This window comes from Lissotriton vulgaris, chromosome 11 (genome assembly GCF_964263255.1).
Source record: "Lissotriton vulgaris chromosome 11, aLisVul1.2, whole genome shotgun sequence".
NCBI classification, from domain to species: Eukaryota; Metazoa; Chordata; class Amphibia; order Caudata; family Salamandridae; genus Lissotriton; species Lissotriton vulgaris.
Window position 1 is genome coordinate 599,824,898 of NC_141699.1, and position 14,925 is coordinate 599,839,822.

A 14,925-nucleotide genomic window follows, 5' to 3' on the forward strand; every position below is an offset into this window, starting at 1 on the left:
AGGATAAGCATTTTTTTTTTAAAAAAAGAAAGAGTTACTTTCCGTCTAATAAAATTTACGGCCAATAAAAATTTGCTGATTCCGAACACAATTACTTGACTGGTGTCCGTACTTAAGATCCTGCCAGCTTCCCTATGGGAAGTAGAGCCAATATTGTGGCACAAGGGAACTATCCATTTTTTCCTTGCCTTACCATAGCTAGGGCAGAAAAACAATATGTGTAAAACATCCTCCCTTTGATGTTGGTGCACAAAGTGCAATAATCATTATCTGTCTTCCCCCATCTTTTCTGAGTTGCCTTTGTCCTCAGGGTTCCATATCTAAATTTTAAATACAATGATTTGGCCAATGGTGGCTGGATTTCATCAAGAAATTGTTCAAAAGATGCCTCATTTTTTACCATAAGAAATTTTTCGGTATGAGGACCGTGCGTTCTTATATACACAGAATCGTGGCTCACATATGACCAAAAAGACAGTTTGACTATTTTCTTGGAGGCTGAATTTAGGGATTCCGGCTCATTCCAAAAATGTGTTAATCCGAGCTTAATTAGCCAGGTTTTTACGTGTTTGAACCAAAAAAAAATTCTGACAAGGACTTCTTTCAAGCCATTTTTGTAATCGGATAGTTCAAAAGTTGTCCATAGTCTAACCCACAACAATACTGGTCTCAATATTGCATGATGATCAGTATGTTTGATGTTTAAATCAAGGAATAGGGGTATCAATAGGGTATTGGTGGGAACTTTTCAAAGTCCCCTGACAAACTTGTTCTCCAGTGTTTCAAAGTTTTTCTTACATACTGGCCCCCAGATTTCCGCCCCATACAGGGCGGCGGATTGAACCTTGTATCTAAAGAGCTCTAATACTGGGGTAACTGCCTTATTCACACTTTTATTGTGTCTCTGTAGTATTGGAAAACAGTTTTGTTTAAACACCAGTTTTGATTTCTCTAGCTGTGGGCCCCATCCCATTAACGAGTCTAGCAGGACCCCCAGGTAAGTAAAACTATGTTCATAATCTAGTTTTTGACCGTTTAACATTAGGTTCCTTTTAAACGTTTTGTGCGGGTTTAGTGCCATATATTTTGTTTTTTTTATATTGATTTCTAGTCCTTTTGAATTACAATATTGTTGGAACCTGTCTAGTAGGGTCTGTAGGCCGCGTGGCGTTTGCGAAATTAAAATTGTGTCGTCCGCGAAGAGGAGGGACGCAACACATTCCCCCCCCAATCGGGGCGAGTCATTGTCACAGTTTTCCATATAGGCTGCAATATCGTTTACGTAAAGGGAAAAAAGCGTGGGGGCCAGTACGCATCCCTGGCGTACTCCCCTTTTTATGGGGATTGGGTCTGTGAGTCCCCCATTTGGGCCCCACCTGACCTTAGCATAATTCTCCTGATGCAAGCCCATCACAAGTTTTAGCAATTCACCTGGCAGCCCTTGCCTATTCAGAGTTTTCCAGAGTAAGTCACGAGGAATTAGGTCAAATGCTGCTCGTAGGTCTACGAAGGTCACATACAAGTGACCTATGCGGATAATAACGTATTTCCAATACAAGCAGCATAGCCTAAGTACCTGGTCAATGGTTCCCGTTTTATTCCTAAATCCCGCCTGATATTTGGATAAAACGGACTCATCCTCCAACCATGTATTTATTCGATTTAAAATATGCCTGGCATATATCTTCTGTGTTATATCTAAAAGACTGATGGGACGATAGTTGGCTGGATCGCCACGGTCCCCCTTTTTAAAAATAGTAATGATATCTGCGCCATTCCATGTGTCCGGGATGTGGTCACCTGGCGCAACAATATTAAATAAGTGGTTCAAATAGGGTGCCCAGACGTCGACATTGTACAGATAAAGATCGCCCGGAATTTTGTCAAGCCCGGGCGCCTTCCCTTGCTTTACCATAGCAATTGCTGTCTCTGTTTCTTGTATGTCAAAAACTACCGGGTGGGTGTTATCTGGCAATGTGACAGTGAATTAGTCTATTACAACATCGGTTGGAGTTTTGGCTGCATACAGCGATGTAAAATGCTTGACCCATGTATCCTCGTCTAGAAAAACCTCCCTAGAACCTTTTTCGCGTTTATTCCCCTTAGCTGCAAGTTCCCAAAATTGTCTCTGGTCCTTATTTTTGGCAGCTGCTAACATACTGAGCCATATTTCCTCATCCCAAGAGGATTTCGCTCTTAATATTATTTTGTTGTATGCCTTCCTTTTATCTCTAATTTCTATTGGACCTTTCCCTTTTACAGTATTAATCAGTGCAGTTTTGACAAGACGACATTCCTTGTTATACCAAGGTTTACCTATCGATTTGGCATTTGTCGTACCTGCACCTTTTTTAGGTTTTTTTATAAGAAGTTTTAGTAGTTTACTGAAAAGGGATTTGTGTAATTTAATAAATTCCTTAGAATCGCAGCTATGAGGACAGTATGAATCAAAGGTGTCTGCAAAAGTGCAGTAAATGTTGGCCAGTAGATCCTCTCTTTCCAGTATGTAGGCCCATTTAACCGCCCTACGGTTGTTACTAAGGATAATGTTGTCTATTATAGATAAGGATGCTATGCTGTGACCTCCCTCAATATCTCCCGGCCCCTTTAGTAAACATTGAAGAAAACTAGTTTCTAATGGGCAATGATCACTATCAAATCTCTCTTTAACCTTTAAGTCGGCTGTTAAAGGCCATTGGTCAAAAGAGACAATGACATAGTCTAATTTACTTTCGTAGTCACGCCTCTTAAAAGTGGGTGCTTTCGGGCTATCAGATGGCATACGCCCGTTACATGCTCTCAGGCCGTGAGAAGTTAACAGCCTTGTGATCTGGAGAGCCAGTGCAGTGCCAACAACCGTTCTATTTTCATTCAGGGCAGGTATTCCATTGGCAGTATCCTCATCTTCAAACAATTGGGCTATGCCTATAATTGGTTCAAAATTACAATTCATGTCCCCACATAGGATGACACTTGCGTCTGTTCTTAGTGTATCCATGAATGACTCTAGCTTCCCTATACATGATGACTCCTTGTGGGAAGAGTGGGGACTATTATACACATTAAAGAGGTAGATCACCCTATTGTCTACTGTGGTTATTTCCAGACCAAGAATGTCTGGAGAATCAATATTAAGCATTTTTATACCGATGTTAATGGATACACTGATCCATATTAGTAGACCTCCAGATGCGCGACCTCTTAATGAAGGCACAGCCTCTATTTGGTAGGATTTATAACCAACCCTGTGCATCTGTACTGTGGCCCATGTTTCCTGCAACACACAGATATCAAAAGTGTTCATGTATTTATTCCAATCCGGATCACATAGTTTCGCACGCACCCCTGCTATATTCCATGAAACGAGTGAGAGCAAGGAAGATCCCTCATTTGTCCCAAGAGGCACTAGGGATGTAGGAAGGGGCAAACTACTATTAACTTCATCACCAATTACAACAGTTCGTGTGCCTACCTTTGGACATCTAGTCCCTTTTTCTTCATTATACCCCACAATGCATGAGACATTTTCAACCCCCTTAGCATCCTCCCTGCTCTTTAAACTTCAATCACACTCCTCCATGCCACTAAATACCTCAAACCTGTTTGATAGCTCTAAAGGAGTAAATGGCATCAAATGAGCCATTTTTCCATTTTCACCTGTGTTGTGACTGGTCGGTATAGTATTCCACCCATGTAGCACAGGGGTTGGAGCTAATTGATGCATGTAGGCGGGATTCCTGGCAGTCTCCATATAAGAAAAATGGTTGGTGAAGGGGATATTGTTGTTTAAGTATTGGGGGGGAAATACTGTGGATCTTGGATAAAAGTAGGTCAAAGGGCGCGGTACAATACAATTGTTTTCATTGCCATAAGGCCAATTCAGGATGTATTGTACAGCTTTTTTATCCCTGAAGTTTACAACAACAATATCACCCCCTATATCCTTAGATCTTCCACCCAACCATGACAGGCGTCGAACATGGACTATTTCACCCTTTACATAGCTAGCTTTAGGTCTATACAATGACAGCCAGTGCATTATTTTATTTTTTAATTGAAAGTAACCTTCCCGTTTACCACTTGACAGTTCCGGGACACCAGTAAGTACCACCACATATGGTAGAGCTTCCGGCGGGAATTCAGTGGGTGGTCTCCTGCCCTGGCCCCCTCTTACGTGGCTAATTTCGTTCTCTTCCGGTCTTAGGGGTCTGTTCAGAGGGATACTTGTTTCCCTTACTTGGGTGTTAGCTGGAATGTCAGTGTTACGATTCGGTGTTATAATTGGTCTACCCATAGATGTTTTTGGGTGATTTGGATTGGGATTATTGGGAGGTTTACTAACAGATGGTGCACCTGTAAACAAGTGGTTAGAAGCAACTAAAGTAGCTGCTTTCTGGTTGTTATCAATAGTGGAAGTAGAGGGTGTTACGGCTACTACATCTGTTGGGGGAGTGTGCATCATGGTAGGAGCTTTGGGAGGTTGTAATACTGTTGGAGGCCCTAGTGACCTGATGGAATTCCCATATGCTGTCAGATCCACCTCTATTTTCCCCAACCTTAGTTCTACTCCCTTAAGTCTTTCTGCTATGGCCAACATGTAACTCCGCACAATCAGTTCTATATATTCCAGAAGAGTCTTAGGGGAGGCTGGTTGAGGTCCTTCTTCCGTAGTAATGTGGATAATGTCAGACTCTGTAAGTGATTGGGAAGATGGTAGCACAGGTGTTGGGGGGGTTAATTCAGTTCCTGTTGTTTGTTTGCCAACAAGTTCTCCCGTAGCCACGTTAGTAGTATAATTGGACTTCTTCCCAAATTCAGTGTGGCTTAATCTAGGCTTATTTAAGTCCATTTTCTTCCGTCTCTTTTTGGAAGGTGGAGGCCCATGTATTTTATGTGGCAAGGGCCTCAAGTTTTTGCCTCTTACTACCTTCCCCGGCCTAGCTGTAGGTGAAATCATGGTTTTAAGAGGATTGGGTGTACTAGGGAGATCATGTATGATGAGTTGGGTTTCTGGCTGGGTTAGCGTAGGGGAAATGGCAGGTGCCAGACATTCCTTAAGTAATAGAGGCACACTAGCGGTCGATGATATAGTATCTGACAGTATAGTATTATGGTCATTATCCACGGTGACAGAGAAAATGGGCTCAGATAGAGTCCTGTTTTTGATGCGTTCAATCGAACGGCGACAGTCTGCCCGCCGCTCTGCTAATAGTAGTTCTTTACTTCCCTCGGAAGCTACTTTAGGGAAATAATCATCCAGAGTTCGATTTAACATGCCCCCATTTTTGTCCAAACCAACAATAGCAGGGCTAGCAGCAGTTGTGGCCATCATAATGCGGTAACAGAGGAGGGGCTATGATGGTAAGTGAAACACTACTTACTTGTCAATTGGACCAGAATTTCGGGCCCAGCCCAGTCTCTTCAGGCCTCTTCAGGTCTAAGAGGGCCTGCCCTTTGCCCGGGCTTAGCCCCGGGCGTCCCGCGAGACGGGGATGATGCCGCTTTTGAGCGCCTCCTGGCGCTAGCAGGTGATGCGTCAGAGCGCTGGGGCTTCTGGGGGTTGTGGTGCAGTCCTCGCTCGTCTCCGCTCGGCAGCCCCGCTCAGATGACCAGAGAGCGTTGGGCTGCGGGAGACAAGCGGTAAAGAATCCACAGGGTTCCAACTTCTCCCCAGGCTGTTTCCACACCGATAATGGCAACACGGGCTTCAAATGCACGCCAGACAGAAAGGTTTCCCCCACTCAATGGGGATGATGCCGCTTTTGAGCGCCTCCAGGCGCTAGCAGGTGACGCGTCAGAGCGCTGGGGCTTCTGGGGGTTGTGGTGCAGTCCTCGCTTGTCTCTGCTCGGCAGCCCCGCTCAGATGACCAGAGAGCGTTGGGCTGCGGGAGACAAGCGGTAAAGAATCCACAGGGTTCCAACTTCTCCCCAGGCTGTTTCCACACCGATAATGGCAACACGGGCTTCAAATGCACGCCAGACAGAAAGGTTTCCCCCACTCAATGGGGATGATGCCGCTTTTGAGCGCCTCCTGGCGCTAGCAGGTGACGCGTCAGAGCGCTGGGGCTTCTGGGGGTTGTGGTGCAGTCCTCGCTCATCTCCGCTCGGCAGCCCCGCTCAGATGACCAGAGAGCGTTGGGCTGCGGGAGACAAGCGGTAAAGAATCCACAGGGTTCCAACTTCTCCCCAGGCTGTTTCCACACCGATAATGGCAACACGGGCTTCAAATGCACGCCAGACAGAAAGGTTTCCCCCACTCAATGGGGATGATGCCGCTTTTGAGCGCCTCCTGGCGCTAGCAGGTGACGGGTCAGAGCGCTGGGGCTTCTGGGGGTTGTGGTGCAGTCCCGCAGCCCAACGCTCTCTGGTCATCTGAGCAGCCCCGCTCAGATGACCAGAGAGCGTTGGGCTGCGGGAGACAAGCGCAAGCGGTAAAGAATCCACAGGGTTCCAACTTCTCCCCAGGCTGTTTCCACACCGATAATGGCAACACAGGCTTCAAATGCACGCCAGACAGAAAGGTTTCACCAAGAATCCGAAGTGCCCAGAGCCAATAACTGAACTGCACCATGCTATGGTTTTTCATTGGGTACTGGGTATACAGCAATTCACTTGGTAAAATAAAAAGAGTGAAAATTAGAAATGGGAACAACATATGGAGTTTAGAAGCAGTGTTTATTTGCACAACTCCGTATATGTGGGTACCTATACCAGCATGTGAATTAGAGGACATTTTTTTAAATTCATTCTTTTTTTCGCACTATCTTATATTTGGAAGAGATAAATGCATTGAAAGTCAATTGGCAAAAACACTTGTTCTACTATTCTGTGTTTCCCTAAGTCTCCCTGTAAAAATGGTACCTCACTTGTGTAGGTAGGCAAAGTGCCCGCGACAAGACAGGGCTCAAAATGCAACGTGGGTACATCATTTTTTTCCAGTGAAAATTCACCCTTTTTTTGCAGTGTGCCTAGCTGTGGTTTTTGGACCCTAGCTCATCTGGCACTTAAGGAAACCTAGAAAACCTGTAAATGTTTTAAAACTAGACACCCAGGGAAATCTAGGATGGGGTGACTTGGGTAGCTTTCACCAGGTTCTGTTACCCAGAATTCCTTGCAAACCTCAAACTTTGTAGAAAACACATTTTCCTCACAGTTCTGTGATGGAAAGTTCTGGAATCTGCATGGATCCACACAATTCCACCCACCCTGCATTCCCCAAAGTCTCTTGATAAAAAGAATACCTCCTTGAGTGGGTAGGCCTAGTGCCCGCAACAGGAAACGGCCCAAAACGCACCGTGGACACACCACATTTTTACAGTCAAAACTGAACCTTTTTTGCAAAGTGCTTAGCTGTAGATTTTGAACCCTAGCTCTGCTGGCACCTGGGGCAACCTAGCAAACCTACACATTTTTGACAACTATACACCGAGGGGAATCCAGGATGGGGTGGCTTGTGTGGCTCTCACCAAGTTCTGTTACCCGCAATCCCTTCCAAACCTCAAACTTTGTAGAAAAAAAACATGTTTTCTTCACATATTTGTGATGGAAAGTTCTGGAATCTGAATGGATCCACAAAATTCCATCTACACCACATTCCCTAAAGTCTCTTGATAAAAACAGTACCTCACTTGTATGGGTATAAATGGCCCAAAATGAAACGTGGACACATCACATTTTTACAGTGAAAACTGACCCTTTTTTTTTTTTTGCAAAGTGCCTAGCTGCATATTTTGAACCCTAGCTCTGCCGGCATGTAGGGAAACCTAGCAAACCTACACATTTTTTTAAATTAGACACTGGCAGTGGATTCTGGGTAGGAAAATATTGGGGGGGGGGGGGGTCCATGCAAGCCATACCTCTATGGACTCCCATGGGTGTCTAGTATTGAGAAATGTGTGGGTTTGGTAGGTTTCCCTAGATGGTCATAGACCCAGGGCCAAAAACCCAGGTGACCCCCCACCTGCAAAACCAGGTTGTTTTGGGATAGTTCATTTTGATGTCCCCCTCAATACGTTTTGGGCCCTTGCCTGTCGTGGGTACTTGGGCCACCCACACAAGTGTAGTACCATTTTTATCTGGAGACCTGGGGGAACGCTGGGTGGTAGGTAGGAAATTTGTGTCAGCCCGGTGATACCACAACTTTCCCACACCGAAATTTGAGGAAAAAGTGATGCTCGAGGCATGTGGGCTGCTGAATTCATATCTTTGCATAGATCGCCGCCTAGTGTTGGGTCCGGATGATTGCACCTGGTTGTCTTGGAAGAGTCTTCCAAGTATCCATTGGACTATAGTACGCATGGGCATCCACTCCATCCTCAGATTGTATTTTTTTCAACATTGGGTTCGGATGTTATTTCTTCTATTCCAAATCGGAATCGAAACTGAATCGAAACTGACTACTTGACGGTATTGTTCTCGCTCGGTACCTTCTCGACTCCATCCAACTTTCATCTCGATCTGGTCGTCGACGCGGGCAGTTGGGTCTTATCGACGCCACGTGCGACTTCCGTCGATGGAAAGGAGTCCATTCAAAAGGTGCATACAATGCCAGTCAAAGTTCCCGCATACTGACAAACATACAGTATGCAACAAGTGTTTGTCACCTGAACACAAGGAAGAAGATTGGCCGGCGTGTGCCCAATTTGGATCCAAGAAAACAATCCGGAATCGACGAGCAGCCAGGTGAGAAATGCAGAAGTCGGCACCAGAACCGGAGAATATCTTCGAGGACGACCAAGATCTCCCCAAAGCCGCCGACTCTGATCTCGAGATCGTCACCATTGAGGACCAATCGGACTCCGATGACCAGATCACACCGGGGCAATTTTCTCAGACCAACCTCCTGTTTCTGAATATAATCAAAGCACAACTCCCTTGTAAGCATCTTTTTCTAAAACATATTTCAGCCCAAGCTCGCAAGGGTTTATTGGGTCACCCACCTTTAACTTAATCAGATCACACCGGGGCAAACTGTGAGTACTCAGCCCCCCACTCCACTCAGCCCAATAGAGAAGGCTCCAGTCGAAGCATCGCCGTAAGGCCTTAGCCAAGATTGAGATATTCCTTCGGAGACCCCACCTCTCGGCTCGGTTCCGAAGAAGAAACACATGCCTTCCGGTAGCCCGGGCCCGAAAAAAGACATTGAGCCAAAAACAGTTCCCCAGTCAAAGGTCGTCGAACCGAAAAAACTGGTCGAACCAAAGGGCGCAGACCCAAAGAAGGTGGTCCAACCAAGGGTCATCGACCCAAAAATCAAGGTTGTCGGTCCAAAGGGCGCACACCCAAAGAAGATTGTCGACCCCAAACAACCCTCGGCACCAAAAACGTCGGCACCGAAGACTGTCGTCGAGCCCAAAAAGCTCTCGACGCCTAAAAGCTCGGCACCGAAGAACGTCGTCGAGCCCAAAAAACCATCAGAACCACAAACATCCGTACCGAAGAAGATCGCCAAACCTCACAAGATAGTCGATCCGAAAGAAAAAGACGAGCCAAAAAAGGCTGCCGATCACACAAAGAAGATAATCGAACCGAAAAAACAACTTGCTTCAGACAAAAAACGTACCGAAACAGCAGTCGATCCAAAACCCCTCGCCGACCCTAAAAAGGGCGCGAGTCAAAAAAGGACTTAAAAAATACAGAAGGTGTCGAACCGAAGAAGGTTTCCAAAGCAAAATCGTCTGTCGAGCCCAAAGAAGCACCAACACCGAAGGCCTTAGAGCCACAGACTCCAAAGAAAGTCTATAAACCAAAGCCTTTGACGCCAAAGCCACGGACTGTTGAGGAAGAACTATTGCATCCAGACCTAGTGACTGAAGAGCAAGCCAAATTATATATTGACCCGGAAACAGGACACGTGGTAGTTTACCACCGAAAGAAGAGGCCTTTGCCACAAGACACTCCTTCTCCTGTCCCTCCAAAGAAAAAATACTTTGGTACATCTCCCTCAAGACCTTTCACTCCTCCTTCTTTTCTTCCAAATATGCCTTTTGTACCTTACTCTCCCACACATTCAGATTACAATGAGGGAGAGGACATGGGGGAAGATCCTAATTACACTTACGATGAACCAGGGGATTCTGATCCACAAGATAATACATGGGATGACCAAAATGATACTGATGATCAACAGCCCATCCCAGATCTTTCCCTATACCCTACAAAGCCGTCGCCTACAGACGACACAATCATGTTTAATCAGATTATGGACAGGGCAGCTAAATATCACAAAGTAGATATGCACACTGACCCTATAGAGGAGGATTTCTTATTTGACACTTTCCCCACCGCAGAGATAAACGTCAAAACTCTCCCTATGCTTAAAGGGGTCCTCAAGCACGCCCCAGACATCTTTAAAGATCCTGCTAGGGCGCGAGTGCTCAATCCAAGGATTGAGAAAATATATAAGGCAGCACCAGCAGACCACACTTATATTAAGCAACAGTTGGCTTTAGATTCTCTAGTTGTTGCAAATGCTCGTAAGAGAGCTAACTCCCAGACTACAGGAGTTGCTCCACCTCCTGATAAGTAATCAAAAATCCTAGAAGCCTCTGGGAAAAGAGTAGCTTCACAGGCAGCAAATTCATGGAGAATTGCTAATACACAAGCCCTATTAGCAAGATATGATAGAGCACACTACGACCAGCTCTAAACTCTAATGCAACACCTACCTGAACCCTTTAAGGCACAAGCCAATGACCTCATTCATGAAGGCAAATTCATAACCAATGCCTCCATCAAATGTGCCCTAGACCAAGCTGATACAGCCGCCAGGTCTATCAACACTATATGTGTATGTAGTGTATTTTGTAAAGCGCACAGCTGCCCCAACGGGGCAACCCGGCGCTGTATAACGCTGTGGAACCCTTCCTGGCTCTACCCTGTGAGATGCCCCTCCTGGGCACCCCCAAGGTGAAGCCAGGAATCCCAGTGTTGTAGGGGCCGTTGTGGAGATTAAGCAAGCTATTGCCCAGAGTTGCAGTGTGGGACCCATGATTAGAGTAGGCGCCGAGGCGAGAATTATCGAGTCCGCGGACATTGAGCCCAAGACCCTGCCGCGTCAGGACTTGAACCCTGGTCCCGGGCCTGATCTCTGCTTCAGTGTCTGCCGCTCTAACCAGTGAGCCACACTTCTCCACTCTACACCAGCATACTGCTACGCAGGCATGCGTGGTTACGCATACCTGGTTTCAAGAATGAGGTGCAATCCATCATCCTCAATCAACCAGTGAACCATGACTTCCTGTTTGGCCCTGCAGTTGACACCTTTTTAGATAAAATGATAAAGGACACTGAAAGTGCCAAGTCAATGGGGGCGCTTAAGTTCCAACAACATAGGGATTCCTTTCGTCGCTCCTCATACAGAGGCGCCGGAAGAGGTAACACATCGCAAAGCTCCTCTACCTTCAAATCCAATACCCAGAGCACTTTTAACAAAGGCTCCAATAGAGGAGGTTACGGGGAAACAATAATAAGGGAAGAGGACGTGGAGGCAATAACACCAGAGCCTCCACTGCCAACAAACAGTGACTTCACAACACTTCCTCCAGACAATATAACACCAGTCGGAGGCAGAATCACACAGTTCCTACCTGTCTGGAACGCAATTACCACAGATAATTGGGTGAGATAAATTATCCAGTATGGTTATTGCCTGGAACTCACTTCTACTCCACCCAATATTCCACCCAAACACTGTCCTATGTCCAAAGAACACATAGAACTGCTACAGCAATAGGTCCAATCCATGCTACAAAAGGGCACCTTAGAGCCAGTCCCTTCTCAACATCATGGAACAGGAGTATATTCTCTATACTTCCTTATTCCCAAAAAGGATGGGTCGCTCAGACCCATAATAGACCTCAGACCTCTGAACCAATACATACTATCAGAGCACTTCCATATGATAACTCTACAACAAGTAATCCCGCTGCTCCAGCAAGGCGACTTCTTTGCCACATTAGATCTCAAAGACGCATACTTTCACATACCTATACATCCAGCTCACAGGAAATATCTCAGGTTCACAATAGAAGGGCAACACTATCAATTCAAAGTTCTCCCCTTTGGAGTAACTACAGCCCCAAGGGTGTTTACAAAGTGTCTAGCCGTAGTGGCAGCACACATCAGGAGGAACACATCCACGTGTTTCCCTATCTCGATGGCTGGCTTATAAAAGCAAAATCGTACGCCCAGTGTGCAAGTCACACGTCTCAAACACTGCATCTGCTCCACAGTCTGGGATTTCCATAAATTACCCAAAATCCCATCTGTAACCCTCCCACATACAACAATATCTGTGAGCTACAATAGATGCGTCAGTAGCAAAGGCATATCCAACTTCAGTCAGGTTAGCCAACATGCAAACTATGATTCAAAGGTTTCAGCCACAACACTCCCTGCCAGCTCGAGTGTTCATGCAACTCATAGGCATGATGGCCTCCTGCATATTCATTGTCCCCCATGCCAGACCCCAAATGTGCCCATTACAAAAATGCCTAGCACGGCAGTGGAACCAAGCTCAAGGACAACTAAAAGATCTAGGGCCAAATGTAGTTAATTCCGATTTACCGACTCTTAAATACCGAATCATACCGGTTCGGTATTTAAGAGTCGGTAAATCGGAAGGGGGCAGATGTAGGTAATTCTAATCTGAGAATTACCGAATCTGTATGATTCGGTATTTACCAATTCTGTAAATACCAAATTGGTATTGCCGATTGATTCCTATGGGCCTTGAAGCCCATAGGAATCAATGTGAAATACCGATTTGGTATTTACTGAATCGGTAAATACCGAATCCTGCAAGGGTGCAGGGGGTGTCACTTTGACACACTCTAGCACCCCCAGGCTTGTGTGCCATGTGACACACAGACATGCCCTTAGGGCATGTCTGTGTGTCACATGGCACAGGTGTACATGCACAGATGTGCATGTACACCTGAATTCGGTATTTTACTCCCCAATTGGATTGGGTGGTAAAATACTGAATTCTGAAGGCCTGCAGCACTGTCAACAGTGCTACCTACATCTGGGTTGTACCGAATCGGTAAAATTACTGATTCGGTATTTTACAGAATCGGTAAATTTACCGAATCGGTAAATTTATCGATTCTGTAAAATAATGGCCCCTACATGTCAAAATCCAATTACCGGTCGGTAACGGCCGAAATCGTCCGTTACCGACCGGTAATTGGCGACCTACATCTGGCCCCTAGTGTTGGTAGACAGTTGCGCTTACAACTCTCTGCAGTGGTGGAATCCACAAAACCTTTCCAAGGGGCGACTGTTCCAAAAGCAGGTTCCACAGATAGGGCCCGATGTAGGTACCCTAATACCAGTCGGAAACGGCCGAATTCGGCCGTTTCCGACCGGTATTACGTTTTTCAAATGTAGGGAATGCATTTACAGAATCGGTATTTTACCGATTCTGTATTTACCGATTCGGTAAAATTACCGAATCGGTAAATACAGACTCGGTAAAATACCGATTCTGTAAATGCAGATGTAGCTGGCACATGTCAGAGTGCCACAGGGCTTTAAGAATCGGTATTTTACCACCCAATCCTAGTGGGTGGTAAAATACCGAATACAGATGTGCATGCACATCTGTGCATGCACACCTGTGCAATGTGACACACAGACATGCCCTTAGGACATGTCTGTGTACCAAATGGCACACAAGTCCGGAATTGGGGTGCTACAGGGTGTCAAAGTGACACCCCCTGCACCCTTGCAACAATCGGAATTTACTGAATCGGTAAATACCGATTCGGTATTCCACATTGATTCCTATGAGCTTCAAGGCCCATAGGAATCAATGGGGGATACCGATTTGGTATTTACAGAATCGGTAAATACCGAATCTTACCGATTCGGTATTTACCGATTCTGATTTACCTACATTTCCCCACCTCTAATTTACCAGTTCTTAAATACCGAATCGGTATGATTCGGTATTTAAGAAGTGGTAATTTAGAATTACCTACATCGGGCCCTAAGTATTAACAGCGGACTCATCACTGACAGGCTGGGGATCCCACCTACATCAATACACAGTCCAGGGACTCTGGACAGTCAAGCAAAGGACACTGCATATCAACCAGTTAGAGTTGCTAGCAGCATTTCTAGCACTGAAAGCATTTCAGAAACACATATACAACAAAGTTGTGTTGATCCGGACGGACAACATGACAGCCATGTATTACATCCGGAAACAGGGAGGGACTCACTCTCTACAGCTTTCTCACTTAGCGCATAGCATATGGAAACATCTTTCTCCTCGCAGAACACCTACCAGGAAAAGACAACCAAATAGCAGATCTGTTAAGCAGACACAGCCAACAGATACACGAATGGGAGATTCACCCTCAAGCTCTCCAACCATTCTTTAAGGAATGGGGGCATCCAGAGATAGATCTGTTTGCCACAAACGAAAACTCAAAATGCCAGTACTTTGCCGCCAGGTTCCCACATCCGTTGTCACAGGGCAATGCGATATAGATGAACTGGTCAGGCAGATTTGCTTACGCTTTTCCACCAGCTCCACTGATTCCGCTAGTGGCACGCAAACTACGTCAGCAGTCACTAACAATGATCCTGGTTGCTCCAACATGGGCGAGACAACCATGGTACACAACATTCCTAGAACTATCTGTGGTTACACATCAAAGACTGCGTCTGTCGCCACATTTTCTAACGCAGAACCATGGAGAAATCAGGCACCCAGATCCCAATCAACTGAACCTAGCGATCTGGCTCCTGAAGTCTTAGAGTTTGGATATCTCAACTTGCCTCCTAATTCTATGAATATTATGAAGGAGGACAGACGCCCAACCACTAGAGCATGCAATGCAGCCAAATGGAAAAGATTTGTAATTTATTGCAATAATAACCAAATCAATTCATTAGACGCTTCAATACAAAACA

The 14,925-nt window shown here is 45.7% G+C and overlaps 1 protein-coding gene across 5 annotated transcripts in view; it reads left to right on the forward strand.

The window, feature by feature from the left end:
* Nucleotides 1-14,925, forward strand: part of ZBTB38 (zinc finger and BTB domain containing 38) — a 253,950-nt gene that overhangs the window by 200,446 nt on the left and 38,579 nt on the right. The gene's annotated exons all lie outside the window — the stretch shown is intronic.